Source organism: Balaenoptera acutorostrata, chromosome 3 (assembly GCF_949987535.1).
Source record: "Balaenoptera acutorostrata chromosome 3, mBalAcu1.1, whole genome shotgun sequence".
NCBI classification, from domain to species: domain Eukaryota; kingdom Metazoa; phylum Chordata; class Mammalia; order Artiodactyla; family Balaenopteridae; genus Balaenoptera; species Balaenoptera acutorostrata.
The window spans coordinates 47,081,752-47,094,431 of NC_080066.1; the positions used below are offsets into that span (position 1 = coordinate 47,081,752).

Below are 12,680 nucleotides of genomic sequence, written 5' to 3' on the forward strand. Positions count from 1 at the left end.
TCTACCCTACTCTTATTAGCATTACCCAACCTTTATTAAGTGCTAACCATAGGCCAGAACACTGTGGTAAGTACTTTATGTAAATTAATTATTTCTCAGAATCTATGCAACAGCTTATTATTTTAATCCCAGGTTTTTTTGTTTTTGTTTTGCTTTTGTTTTTTTGGGGGGAGGGGAGAGTTGAAATTCAGAGACATTAAGTGAAGTAGCTGGTTTAACACAATTAGCTGCCAAGCCCGGATTTGATCTGACTCCAGAGTCAGTGCTTTTAACCACCAATTACATCAATTACGTTCCTCACCAGCTCACAGACCCACAATATCCTTCAGAACGGCCGGTCGGTCCAACACTCAATTAGCGGGTTTCTTTGACTCTCTTGTATCTAATTTCAAAGCTGTTTCCTGGGGGTGGTGGTGGTGTCTTGTGAGTTCCTGACCTCCCAGAGGGCAGGGATCTTACCAGAATATCTCCTTTTAAAGCGCCCAACGCCTTTCAGGGCACAGACTCGGTGCCCTGTAGATGCAGGCTCATTAATAGATGAGAAAAGAAAGTGACCGGGCAGAGATAAGCAGTAAATAAAGTGCAAGATTATAGCGGGAAGAGAAGAAAAAGGAGGAAGAAAAAAAAATTCAAGGGAAAGGAACAAAAGCAAATGTTTACTGAATGCCTTAGTGCCAGTCATCGCACTTAAGTCTCTCTTTAAGAGACTCTTTGAGTGTTCCGGCAGCTCGCTGGGCACGAATGTCACCTAATCTTTAGGAATGAGGAACTTAGGCTCAGAAAACGGAGTTTCACCCACAGTCGCGCGCACGTGGCACAGGTTTCATGGGTTGCCTGCCTCTGGTACCTCTTGCCAGGGTCAGGGTGGTCAAAACGGAGGCTGTTCCCTTCCCACTGATCCTTTAGGGAGCGAAGGGAACAAGGTGCGCGCCTCTGCGCAATAGCGAAGACAAGTGATTAATTAAGCAATTACAACTTTGCCAGCCGCACTTGTCCTCTTGAGTGCCAGCCACACTTGTCCACACTTTGTTCTTACACTCAACTAAATCGTGAAGAAACTCAACTCCTTTAGTCACTGCCAGACTTTTTGGACACATCTTCCTTTTCCTGTGACTCAGTCCAGACGAAGGAGTTACGGGTAACCTCCTTCTCTTCACCCAGCCATTACCCGGAATCCAGCGGCGGCCCCTTCTCTCAGCAGCCGTCGGAGCTTCCTGCAGCGGCGTCCGCCCCGGGTCGGGTGGGAGGGGGCCCCAAGGTGACGCGCGGCCGCCTCCTCCGCCTGGAGGCTGGGCCGGCTCTCGGGGTAGCTGGAGGCGGGGCCGGAAAGAGGCGGGGCCGAGGAAGTCTGGCGGCCCCAGGAGATGCGCCCGCTCTCGCCGCGTCTCGGCGGCTCCCTGCGCGTGCAAGCGGCAACTGCAGCGGCGGCGGCGGGGCCCGCGCAGGTGAGCGGCGAGCGCCGGCCTCTCTGCATCCCCTGGGACGCGGCCTCGGACAGGTGAGGGCGGTGCGGGGTTCACCTGGCCGCGAGCGCTGGCGGAGCACCGGGTCGCCGGTGGCTCTCTCCTTTGGGGGGTGGAGGGGTGTCCGCTGACAACAGAACCGGGGAGTTGGGGAACCTGAGCGACCGGGAAGGGAATTCAGTGGAGCTGCCAACTCCGGAGCTGCCGGTTCAGAGTCAGAAAGGTATGTCGAGGACCGGAGTGCTGGAGGGCGCACCGGGGGAGGGCAGCCTGCCCTAGGATTTCTTTGCATTTTAAAGGACCTACATTCGGTCTCCTTGGGTCGCAGTGGAGTTTGTCACCGCCACCTCCGGGACTCTTTGTGCAGAGGTCAGTCCCTCACTTGGGTGGGATTGGATGCGTTCCCTTCGTGGAGACCCGGAGAGTCCGCTTCGGTTCCTTGCGCGGACATTTGCTCACCCCCCACGAGAGTTGAAAGCCTTCTGATAATTGTGTAGGTTCCAGAGTGTCTTGTCACATTAAAAAAAAAAAAAATACCGTGATGGTGGTGGCGACCTTGAGAGGCAATTGCTTCCGCAATTAGTTCCCCAGTGCACTGTCCATTTGTTAAGCAAATGGTACGTTGATGGCTTTTAAATATGGTTGGGTTTCCATGAAGTGGATTAGAACGTCTGAATGAACTTGTGCGCGCTGTGTGAAGGTTTCACCCGTGCCTGGGTGCTTACCTGAGTCTGTTCTAGAAGTTCCATCGGCATCGGGAACTTAAAGTTACCAAACAGCCTCCCGGTGAACCTGAAGACTCTAGAAAACCTGTTTCAACGACGCACCGAATCGCAAACAGGTCTATGGATTGCGATTTCCATTAGCATTCAGTTTTTGCTTGGGTCAGCAGCATTTAAATTTAACTGATATTTGTTGCACGCCTGTTAAGGGGGGGACCTCTACGAGGGTCAGGCTGGTGTGCTGTGTGGTAGCACAGGTGTGGATACAAAAGGGAATTTTAGGGCAGTCGTTTCTCACAGGGGGCTGTTGAGAAAGAGAGCAGTGGCATATTGTGCTCTTGTCTTTACGGTTCTTCTTTTATCTCTGGTAATAAGCATTTTAAATGCAGGGAAAATGAAAATCTTTGGAGAATATTTATCATTAGCCTGGTCTCTCATCCAGAGTGACAAGGATTATCCAAACCATCCTTAAACTAAGGTTAGTAAGAATCAACTCTGTGCCAAACACCATGCTGGTCACTTTACTTAAAAAGTTGCATAAAATATGCAAAGTAGATGTTAACTTCCTCTGTACAGATGAGAAACTGAGGCAGGGAAGAATCCAGGAATTTGTTCACAGTAACTGGTGGACCTGGGAGTTGAGTGTGGATATTTCTGAGTGCAGAACCCATGCTTTTTCACTATTCCAAGTTACTGTGAGACAGATAGTGTAAATCTGCAGATTTAATGGAAATAATAATTCAAATTTATGTTCACAAAACAATCCACGTCCTGAGAGTTAAAGTAACCATCATGAATAAAACGAGCATTGTTTGTTCTCATTCTCCTTGTTAAACTGAAACCAATCTGGGACAAGAAGATGAACAGCTATTTTAAAAAACATAAAATTTATTATGTATCTTCCTTAGCATATTTTTAAGGACCTAATATAGCCAAGTTGGGCAAATTAGTAAAACTTTATATGTATTCCTTGTGTATTACACATTGAAGTATCAACTAATATTCATATTATTCATATGCTGAAGTATCAGCTAATTTTCTTATTCATATGCTTTAACATATTTCCTCTTAATTTCCTTTTATAGTTTACCGGTGAATAGAGGCCACCTTTGTCACCTAGAAAAGACTTTGTGTGTGTGTATAAATCTATAATCATGAATATTTATTTTAAAAGATATATATAGTTTTCCTTAAATCTATCTCTAGAAGTGTAAGTGTGTCAACGTGCTTATTTAGGAAGGAATCCTAAAATTCCAATTTAGTCTTTTGAGTGAATGATCCATAACAGCTCAACTGATGGTTTCTTTACGTGCATGTAAACCACACAAGTGATTTTCAAATTAAAATTATTATACTGTGTAGGATGAGAATGAAAATAGTACTTAGAATTTTAAATAGTATTTCCTGACATGGAGAGCACTTGCTTTCTTAAAACCTTCCTTATAACTGTTGGTTATTACACACAAAAATTGAGGGGTTTCATATTGAAATCATCTTCTGGTGTTGAAGAAAGTGTTTTTTGTTGAAGAAAGGCTTTTTGCCTCTGTTGGGAGGATCAGATAGATATTCTGCCTGGATCGTGCTTGGCACATTTGTTTTTCCCTCTATCTTCATTTGACAGAGAAATCGACAAGACACCTTGAACTTCTTTCTAAAAGCATTTGAAATCCTGCCTAGCAGGTGTTTATAAAAGTGTGCTTGGCTTGGTTAAGATGCTTTAATGAAGGGGCAGGGTGTGTGATGATTTAGATAAATTCACAGAAGAGCCGAAGGGCCAAGGAGCAGCGTATGCATGAGGTATGAAACCGGCAGATCCAGATTTTGTGAGACCGGAAAGGTAAACAATATGGGGATCCTTGTTAAGAAAAATAATACAAAATTAGCTATGAAGGTGAATGCCTATTTAGAATGGAAAAAGAAATTGTAGCCATTTGCTGGAGATTGCCATCTCTTTCTGCAGAGATCTTTTTGGGCCATTTACCAGAAATGCTTACATAAAAATGCTTCCTTAAAAAAAAAAAAAAAAAAATGCTTCCTGATTGCAACCTTCTCTCTGAGAACACTCAGCATTTCCCAGCAGCTTGTAGCACTCATGGGGGCCTATGCCAGTGAGAGTCCGGAAAATGAAGCTCCGTTGCCTTCAAAGAGTGGGAGCCACAGTTGTGGTTGGAGTTAAAGGGCCAATGGTCCACTGAGCAGAAAAGCTGCCGCCTGGGGTGGAGGGGATCCTGGGCTCATTGGGGTCTCAGGGCACTTCATGTCCAGTGAACAGTTCTGAGAGGAAGGCCCCTGATGGTGTTTAAGACCTTCCAGTTTGGTTGGTTCTCCAGGAATGCCTTTGACTGTTGACTGTCCCAGCTTTCATTCTATGTCACCATTTATTGAGGGTTTTCTATGTCCCATGCACTGAGTAAGGCCAGGTTCTGATTGCCAGGGAGCTTCTGGTCTCTTGCAGCTGATTTCATTGATGATAGTACAGTGTTGGTGCCAGCACAGAGGTCTTGATGCTTGAGCTGAGTTTGGAATTGTGGGTGGAGATACTGAGATGGAAGAGTCCAGGAAGGGCAGTCTAGGGATGTGGAGGGCCATAGAAAGCCTCGGAGGTTTGGACCCACACACTGTCCTCCACTGATGCAGGGAGGCCCCTTAGTATTTTTCCACATGTCTTTCCAAACCAAGCAGCACCCATGCACCTGAGATTAACTTGTTAAAAATGTGTGTTCTCAGGCCCCATCCCAGGCCTCCTGAATCAGAAGCTCTGTGTCTCTGGCACAGCAATCTGTGTTTTAAGAAGCCTTCCAGATGATTCTGGTGCATGCTATAAAGTTTGAGAACCATTGCTTGTAGTGTTTAAGAGAACTGGTAGGGCATAGAATCCCTTGGGAGGATGAAAGGAGGAGGAGTAAGATTAGTACTAAGGCTAATGGATTATCATTGTAATATAACTTACCTTACTGTCACTGACATTTATGGAGCACTTAGATGGTGCCAGGCATTGAGATTAAGAAATATTACCTCTTTTAATCATCAGCACAACCCCAGAGAGAGAGCTGTTATCACGCCAATAATTTATTTATTTATTTATTTTGGCTCTTCCTTTTTTTTTAATTGATTTACAATGCTGTGTTAGTTTCTTTCTTTTTTTTTTTCCATTTTTATTTATTTATTTATTTATGGCTGTGTTGGGTCTTCGTTTCTATGCGAGGGCTTTGTCCAGTTGCGGCAAGCGGGGGCCACTCTTCATCGCGGTGCGCGGGCCTCTCACTATCGCGGCCTCTCTTGCTGCGGAGCACGGGCTCCAGACGCGCAGGCTCAGTAGTTGTGGCTCACGGGCCCAGTTGCTCCGCGGCATATGGGATCTTCCCAGACCAGGGCTCGAACCCGCGTCCCCTGCATTGGCAGGCAGATTCTCAACCACTGCGCCACCAGGGAAGCCCGCTGTGTTAGTTTCTGATGTACAGCAAAGTGATTCAGTTGTTCATATATATACATACTATTTTTCATGTTCTTTTCCATTTTGGTGTATTACAGGATACTGAGTATAGTTCCCTGTGCTTATACACTAGGACCTTGTTGTTTATCTATTTTTTTTCCCCTTGGGCTATTTCTAATCTGCCTTTCTGTTAATTGTTGCTATTTCCTGAGGTCCTGTCCACTTTTGAGATGGACATGAAGATCACTCCATTTAAATGTGAGACAACTAAGGCACAGAGAGACAAAGGTGTTGTCCCAGGTCACATGATTGGAAAGCAGTTCAGCCAGGATTCAGGCGCAGGCATTGTGGTTCCAGCGCCCATCTTCCCTCTCTGGGAAGGTCTGGGAGAGTTTCCATCACCGTCGTTGTTTTGTGTTGGCCTTGTGGGAGAGATCTGGAAGGCAGGTCTGGAACTTCTTGGAATGGCCCTATTTGCTGACCACTTGGGGTTAGCAAGTTTTTCTTTGGGGACAAATTGCCAGATGAGAGAGGAAGACTGTTACTGTCATTCACTCCAAGTGCAAATTTTGAGAATTTCATAAGCAAATGGATATGATTGTGTATATATGATTACATAACACGGAGCACCTCTTTCCCCAGCATGATGATGGGCTTACATGGATTTCCCCAGGGCATGATTGTGGAAGGTGGCCTTGTTTCGGAATACTGGGATTTGATCAGGTTATTAGCACAGGGACCTCTCTTCTAAAGGCCAACCCCCCTCCCCAGGCCACAGAGGACTTGAAGATGATGGTGCGTTTGTTCATCGTGTCCTGGAAGGTATCTAGAAGAACTGTACTTTGCATTTTCAGTTTTTTTTTCTTTCTGAAAAAAATCATTCTCCACAGTTCTGTACATTTTATCATGGAATAGCTCCATCTTGCGAGGCAGCATGAAAAGAATATATAGCTGTAGATATGAGTACATGTGTCAGTGTGTAGAATGATGGTTTGCCTTTGGGTGTGAGCCTCAGATTACTAATTCTTTATGATCTCGGAGAGACAGCAGTGAGCTGTCCTGAAGAGAGATCTTAGTTTCCTGCCCAGGACCTGGACCTGGGTAGCCTGGAAGAAAACCAGGAATCCTAGCCACCAGACCACCTAGAAGCAAAGTGGCCCTGGCTCTTAACCCCCACTGAAAGCAAGAATGTTTCAAGGAGGCAAAAACTGTAAAAACAGGTGCAAAGTTTATTATTAGAGACACAGCATAATGTATGTGAGAGCACACAGAGAAACAGTTTATTTAAGTTAGAAGCAAGGCAGAAATATACACCCAGAGAGAAAGGGTATGGCGTCTTCTCTAATGAGGAGGAGAGCAGTAAAGAGGTGATTTAAATCCCTTATATAGGACAGTTCTTTCAGGTCTTTGTTTACCTTTGGCCAATTATTTTGTTTCCTTTCCCACATATGACGTGTTCTAGGACCCTCCGCAACATGCGTGCACATCTTTTAAAAAATTTTTTAATATATAAATTTATTTTATTTTTGGCTGTGTTGGGTCTTCATTGCTGCACATGGGCTTTTCTCTAGTTGCGGTGACTGGGAGCTACTCTTCATTGCAGTGTGCGGGCTTCTCATTGCGGTAGCTTCTCTTGTTGTGGAGCACAGGCTCTAGGTGTGCGGGCTTCAGTAGTTGTGGCACTCGGGCTCAGTAGTTGTGGCTCGTGGGCTCGGTAATTGTGGCTTGCAGGCTCTAGAGCACAGGCTCAGTAGTTGTGGTGCACGGGCTTAGTTGCTTTGCCGTATGTGGGATCTTCCCGGACCAGGGCTCGAACCCGTGTCCCCTGCATTGGCAGGCGGATTCTTAACCACTGTGCCACCAGGGAAGCCCCAATGTGCACATCTTTTTCCTAAGATGGATTTCACCGCAGAGGCCTGTGGGTGCATGTCCACACTCACTATGGGGTGGTGCTCCTCTGTTTTTGAACCCCAAGGAGCCTTCCTGCGTGTGTGTAGACAGGGAAGTTTTCCTTGACCTCAGGAGTGGTCATCTCATCTCTTTACTTCAGCAGAGCTCAGCTTCTGCCACTAGCTTTGTCCTTGGAGTGTCTGGGTGAGAACAAAGCTTCAGTTTTACTCCACTTAACAAACATCAGCTGTCCGGCCCAGGGGCCCATCTATCTCCTGCCTCATTTACTTCTTCTCTGGAGACAGATATTTAGACAAACGTTAATTTGAGTTATGGCAAGCAGTAGAATGTAATTCTGAGAGTACTGGCTGTCTCACTCATGCGTTCATTCATTCATATGGTCATTTTTGCCTGCTTGGTTGTGCTAAGCATTCATGTTAGGCACTGGAAGGAAATGCAGTGGGGACCAGCCAGATGTGATCCCTACAGACTAGGAAGGGAAAACTTGCTCTGCGATGTTACAGGTGAACAGAGTTAGATGCACTAATTCTGGCAGTGAGTTGGCAAGAGAGGAGTTAAGATGTTACCATACATAGTTCAGGAGTGAGGTTATAGGGCTTAGTGTAAGGCAGTAGGGAAGCAGAGGTGTGGAAGGATCTGAGAGAGATCTGGGCGGTTACAGAGGTGACCAGGTGGATGTGGGTGGCGAGAGAGAGATTGCTGGGGCTGAGGTTTGTGTCTTGGGCCCCCAGGTTGGTGCCAGTAACACAAGTCAGGACTAGAGAAGACAGTTTTCTAGAGAATAATCCTGAGTTTCGTGGATGTTGTGAGTTTGAAATGTGTGGATGACTCCAAGGTAGAGATTTGGGTAGACTGATAGAATAATGCAGCTGATAGGAGAACTGAATAATTCAGTGGGGGAATACTATCAGCAGTTGAATAATGCTGTCTCCCAAGCAGTGTGGTAAGTGAGAAGCAGGTCACGGAGGAAATGTGGGCATTTCTCCTGAGTAGGCAGGATAGCAACGCATTCCAATTCCTTTGACGTGAAAGATGAAAAAGGTTTACTTCTACACTTTCTTCAGAGGGTGGAGATGAATCCTCCACTCTGGCCTTTGCGTGTTTGACAGCCTGAGCTCTGGGCCGTGGGAGGAGGCCCTCAGTGTGGAAAGCAGGCCAGGCAGGAGAGTGACAAGGGGCTTGCTGAAAGCTGGTCTTCAGATTTTGAGCCCATCTTATTGTCACAAGTTAAAATGCCTTACCGTCTTTCCTCTTAATTTGTTATGTTGTATTATTAAAAACACTCATTTATCATTTATGTGTATCATGTTTATGGTAAATGAATCATATCATGTAGATTGGCCGTATGTGTACATATACATACATACACACAGATACACACACATACATACATGCATGCATACACATATGCATACATATAGGTAGATAGTACATACCATGTAGATTGGCCAGGGCTGTTTTGTAGCTGCTACTGATACAGATGTTACAAGATTCATTTGTATAGAAGATACAGGTTTTCTTAGGTGCTCAGAGTTAAGCTGATGGCTTGTTTAAAACATGTGTTAGAAAGTACCTGAAATACATAACTATTTGTTCTTTTATCCAAAAGCTATTAATTGTGTATTATCCATGCTGTGTGCTAGAGTTTTCCTTGTGAATAAAGCAGAGAGCTCTGTCTCCTTAGAGCCTAGAGGGGAAGTCAGACAGCTTGACAGGTGAGTACAATAAAGTGTGCTGTTAGTTAAGGATACGGCACAGCGGGTGGTAGGGGTTAAGTAGTGAAGGGTGCCTCCAGGGGCAGGGCTGCCAGCGCTTAGCGGGAAGGTTGGGCACGCATGTCAGCCAGGAGGAAGATTTGGAAGGATCAGAGAGGTTGTTTTGAGAAACTGATGGATGGATGCTTTTGAGGAACTGAAAGTTTAGAATAGCCTGTTTTGTCCATTAAAAGTCAGCTAATAAAAGAGCATGTTCATGAGGGCTGTGAACTGATCAGGAAAACCCAGAAGAAAGTATTCAACTTTGTGTGACTGTGACCATGTTCAGATCCAAGAAGCAAAACCCAAAAAACTCACAAAAAACAAACAAAACAACCACTCCTGCCCCGCAAAACCCAAACCAAACTAGAAACAAACAAAAATAATGATTGTGTAATACCTTTTGGTTGTGGGGAGGACTATTTTTAGCATTATGAAAGATGTTGAGGGTTAGTCTGAGAACTTAGGCAGTATGTCAGAAAAGAACATTGTATTACGTGAACAGTAGCTAACATTATTGCTATGATAGTCTTGCCTAATGTGAAAGATTATATATAAATGTATAAAATTAGCTTAGCTTTCTAGGTTTGTAGTTTGGAAATGCCTTTAGGGTCAGCCCTTTCACCTCCTGATGGCCCTTCATGAACCACCTGGGGCCCAGAGATGCTGGAGGCTTCTGTACCCTCACATGTTGGTAACAAAATCTGCCCCAATCTGTCAGGTAAAATGTATCTGTTACTCTTTGTCCTGTAGTTTCTTTCTTTTTTTTTTTTTTTTTAATTTTATTTATTTATTTATTTATTTATGGCTGTGTTGGGTCTTCGTTTCTGTGCGAGGGCTTTCTGTAGTTGTGGCAAATGGGGGCCGCTCTTCATTGTGGTGCGCGGGCCTCTCACTATCGCGGCCTCTCTTGTTGCGGAGCACAGGCTCCAGACGCGCAGGCTCAGTAATTGTGGCTCACGGGCCCAGTTACTCCGTGGCATATGGGATCTTCCCAGACCAAGGCTCGAACCCGTGTCCCCTGCATTGGCAGGCAGCTTCTCAACCACTGCACCACCAGGGAAGCCCTGTCCTGTAGTCTCTTGTCTGTTGCTGGACCAGGCCCTGTAATTCACTATCTCCATCTTCTCAGACTCTTTACCCCCATTTTCCTTATCTCCTCTTTTGTTTGTCATGCACTTTCTTTCTACATAGTTTAGTGTTTTGGATCTGGTTAGGAATCCTTGGCAAAAGTTGCCTTCAGCATTTTAGGCCTGTCGAAACAGGTAGAATTTCTCTGACATTTCTTTCACTCTCTTTAATCTCAGGTGAGCTGGCACAGAGATACTTAGCTTTAGCCAAGAATGAGAAAGAAGGCTCTCAGGAAGTTTCCTGTGTTAATATTTGAACAAGAAGACATAGCAGAGCTGAAGAGGTACATGAGGAATTGTTTTTAAATGTCATGAGCTCTTTGTGTGACACACACACACACACACAAGTTTAAACACAGAGGCGTGGCCCTGGTCATAATGACAGATTAATATTCAGTTGCTTTATTAACTACTTTCTTTCCAACTTCCAGTCTTGTGTCATTTCTAGCTTTGTCACCATGAGCTCAAGATCCTAAATCACTCATTTATTGCTTAGTTTTGGGGTTCAGTTGCCAATATGTGCTTTTCATTGATAGTCGTTTTTTCCTTTAATGGAAGGAGTTTTTGGCTTTTCCTAGTTTACAGGACATACAGGCTCAGCTGCGATTTATTTCGTTTAGTGTGCTAGCTGCCTGCCATTGCTGAGCTTCTATTAGGAGGGAGCATTATCTTATTTACTCTAATCCTGTCAGGTACCCTCCTAGGTAGGAGTCATCCCCTTTTAATAGAAGAAAACAGTGAGACTCAGAGAGGCCCGATAACTTGTTCAGGGTTACCCAATTGGATGGAATTTTACTTTTTTTGCTACTATTCCATTCCAGCCAGTGCTATTTCAACCATTCCACTCTGCCTTGCTTTCCAGTGAAGTTGTTTAACCATAAGACCAGAGAATCTACAAGACCTGTTCCAAATAAGATTCCAGGAATTTCCCTGCAGCCTGGGGTTGGAAGCAGCTGCTCTGCACCTTCCCAGGGTGAAGGCATAGTTGAAACCTTTCACCTTTCACATCAGTGAAGCCCTGGAATCCTGCTAGACCCTCTTCTGGACATGGATTTGGCATGGTCTTGATAAATATATTGCTTTAGAGCAGTTTCATGCCCAAAGGTTGTGAATACATGAAACTGGATATTCTGGGAAGGTCTCTCTCCTTTATCTGACCCAAGTGACGCATAAAACACGTAATTGTTGTAATAGATTTGCAGAGCAAAGCAGGTGGCCCCTTCCATCTAAACACCATGCGTAATTCCCAAATGTTCACAGGAGAGCTACCTCACAGTGTTTTTGTGTTTTTAAATTGAGGTAAGCTTTTAAGTACATGCAGATGTTGACATTTCAAAATCCAAGTAAAATTCCTGTGGTGGAATTGATCAAATCTAGGTGCTTTTTTGTTACTCATTTATTTCTAAGCATTAGGCCCATTTATCAAATGAGATCTTTTAAGGGTCCACAGTATACAGATGAGGTTGATATTCTGTTTGATGTGGTCTTGGAGAAACTGGAGTTACTTGTGCTGGACATTCTGCTTATGCCATACCTCCTAGGAACCCTCCTTTAGTGGATGTAGAGCCTGTGGCCTCGTAGGATGTGACAGCAGATACTGAAGCTGATGTGGTGGAAGTGGGAATGGAGAGGGTGTAAGGTAAGCTCCCTAGCACCCTGCGAACTGATGTCCTGTGCTTTTGAACAGAATGCTTATTAATGTCATTTGCATTCATTCCAATAAGAAACATTACAGACATTCATATGTAATGAAAGATAAGTTGGTGCTTTGGTTAAACTATTTTTTTAATGCAAATTTTGCTGACCAGTTCTGGATGTCTTGTCAGTGTGATTTTGGTAGTTTTTTTGGTTTGCAATAACATCCCGAATCTAGCCAGTTCGAGAACCAGCCCCTGCCTTGAAATGTTGTTTTTTGGTAGTGGCTATTAGTCAGAGCTAACTGACTTAGAATTTATAAAACATTGGTTTTATTGTTGCTTTTAACATTATGTGATAAAGCATGGTATGAAATAATATAGAGCAAAACCCCTTTTACATACACACGCATTTATACTGTTACTATGTGCTAGTATATGAATGTGTGTGTATATATATATATATATATATATATATTTTTTTTTTGTTCTGGAAATGAGCATTAGAAACTTACTAGTGGTTACTTTTTGGAAATGGTCTAGTCTAGGCTGAGTCACTTTTCATTGCGAGCTTCTCTGCACAATGACAATTTCCTAAAGGCATACCTTGAAAAAATATTGCCAGGGTTAATT

The 12,680-nt window shown here is 44.3% G+C and overlaps 1 protein-coding gene across 5 annotated transcripts in view; it reads left to right on the plus strand.

Moving 5' to 3' along the window:
* The first annotated feature begins 1,317 nt into the window (after positions 1-1,317).
* MCTP2 (multiple C2 and transmembrane domain containing 2) overlaps positions 1,318-12,680 on the plus strand; it is a 259,896-nt gene continuing 248,533 nt past the window's right edge. For 3 of the 5 annotated variants that reach the window (XM_007164994.2, XM_007164995.2, XM_007164996.2), the window contains exon 1: positions 1,330-1,498. The gene's annotated coding sequence lies outside the window, so the exon portion shown is untranslated. Of the gene's footprint in view, positions 1,499-1,597; positions 1,687-12,680 lie in introns of those variants that run through there. The other 2 variants (XM_057544190.1, XM_057544189.1) reach the window with 2 other exon arrangements.